This window comes from Capsicum annuum, unplaced genomic scaffold (assembly GCF_002878395.1).
Source record: "Capsicum annuum cultivar UCD-10X-F1 unplaced genomic scaffold, UCD10Xv1.1 ctg4135, whole genome shotgun sequence".
NCBI lineage: Eukaryota > Viridiplantae > Streptophyta > Magnoliopsida > Solanales > Solanaceae > Capsicum > Capsicum annuum.
In genome coordinates this window covers 1-2,360 of record NW_025848674.1, presented here as the reverse complement: position 1 = coordinate 2,360, position 2,360 = coordinate 1, and the positions used below count along the sequence as shown (strand labels likewise).

The window sequence follows — 2,360 nt, the reverse complement described above, 5'->3', positions numbered from 1 at the left end:
TGATCTTATATCACCTGTATGACTCATGGGTCATATGTACGATATCGCACTTCATCCCAAAATTTCTAAAAAATTGTTCTTTCAATTCATCACTACCGCACTTATTCAACAGGATAACATATTGACATTAGCGCTTAGATCATATGTATGGATATATTCTATAGGTTCAGGTCAAGTTATTCACTTTTCACTAATCAAACATTAGCCCAAAGGTAATAGTTGTTATAGGAAAGGAGTGACATTTAAAATAAATTTATGGATGATATGATTTTTAGGTAAAATTATGTGATTGGCATTCTTTTAGAGTAAATAAAGGAACACTGCAATGCGGAGGCCTGTTTATTAGGAACACTGCTTACTAAAAATGTCCTTACTTCTTAACCGAGTTTCGGATTTGGGCCAATTTGATATCGACGAAAAGCTTATTCAATTTCTTACATGATGAAAAGTCAAAATCTTGAAAAATACCACAGGGAATAAAAGTTATTTATCTTTGAAGCATGATCTTTGATGTTTTAGGGATGAATAGAAGCTAGGTAGAAGTACGGGGTATTACAAAACCCCTTAGCATGTAAGCATATGCATACCTTATAAGAAATAAATGTGCCAAAAATAAACAGGAAACATGAAAACTCCAAAACCAAACTTGATATTTCATGACTTCAACCCACACGGAACTCATATCATATACAAACAAATCTGTGAAACCTCTACTTAACTGAAACACTAGTCTGTCTAGATCGGGACAAAGCCCCTAGCCGGACCATAAAACTGACAGAAACTACATGAGGATAACATGCCTTCCGATGCAAGAGAGGTTCATCAACTTTGGAGTTCAAGAAGTAATCTACTGCTGAGCTGGACCCAGAAAATATACCTCAGAACCTACATTATGAGACAATGTAGCTGCCACGTAGGACGATTGGAATATATCGGTGTGCGGAAGAATTCAAAAGTAGTATAATTTATATAACATGATCAAAAGCATTATAAAAACAGTTTAACATAATAGAAATAAAACACATGGGCATACTTTAATGAACTTCAAAACATTCATGTAAATAAATGAACTCAACTATTGACTTTAGTTCTAAGCTAGATGGTACACCCTACATACATTCAATCCCACGGGTTGTATGGAATATGTCCTTAACTCAGCGGTCATGCTCTCAATCCAAGTTTTCTCCAAGGATTGGAGTTTTCATAGACTAGTATACCCCCCATGTTAGTATACCATAGGAATCCCCTCATGTGAGATGCCCCAGTTATCCTCCCATGTAGATGACATATCATAAACACCGCATCGGCGGAACACAATTTCCAACAATGATTTCTTTCACTCCATTGTTTTCTTTGGGTAACCATCTAACTCTCTTTAAGTCCAATTTTAATACTATAAAACCATGCTTCTTTATTATTAATACGTTCATTTTTTCTTCTGTTAAAGGTATATCATAATAGGGTATCATCATACCCAGACTTGTAATTCATTCAATATCATACCACATCATAATCCTTCTCATTCGAAAACATGTAAATGACCACGAAAAGATTTAAACATCTTATGAGAGTTCTTATTTAAAAAGCATGTGCAACTTATGCATAAACACTCTTTTTCTTCAAGACTTAAACATATGGTGGCAAATGTTTTCATTTATCACAAAAAATTGCTTCATTTGGACACAAGAGCCTTTTTATCATGGGAAACACCCTTTTGAAAATGTGCATGACGACAATGCAAAATAGTTAAAGAGGCATTTAAACTCAATGATTATCATCATTCATAAAACAACCCCAACATTTGTCGCACATAAACCTTATAATAAAAAAAGGGGTTTATACTTCATGTTCTCAAACCCAACAAATAATTCATAAAATATTAAGGCCATAATTTCATCATGGAAAAAGGAAATTTCACAAACTCATTCTTAAAATCACCTTTCTAAACTTATCTCATATATGCAAAAAATTTTAATTCATGCTCTTAAGTGGTTTCTCGAAATTGCACATATACACATACATAATTATCATTCAAAATCCAAAAAGAAAAATATTATTTAGCCCGTGATATTTAGAATAGTTCTACACACCTTGAATTTGAGTAGATGTAGCGCAAAATCCGACCTTAAAGCTAAAGATCTTCAAAAGCTAGGTGGTTTCTCTTCTTCTGCTTTAGGGATGATAATTAGAGATTTTTTAAAAGTGAAATAACATATGTTAAGACCTCAGTTGCGTCCATATAAGATTAGAAAAGATTATAGGATGTGAAAAGACCTCAACACCCTTAAAATAGAATAAAATGGAGCAACTTATGATGCTAGGCTTTTGCCTTGTGATGCAAAACCAAAGCCAACCTTAGG

General features: G+C 33.5%; 1 long non-coding RNA gene across 1 annotated transcript; it reads right to left on the bottom strand.

Moving 5' to 3' along the window:
* Nucleotides 1-626: 626 nt before the first annotated feature.
* Nucleotides 627-2,354, bottom strand: LOC124891847. The gene is made up of 2 exons (XR_007049907.1): nt 2,091-2,354; nt 627-906 (listed from the first exon to the last, which is right to left on the bottom strand). It is a non-coding gene; the product is annotated as an uncharacterized LOC124891847 (long non-coding RNA).
* Between the last annotated feature and the right edge of the window lie 6 nt (nt 2,355-2,360).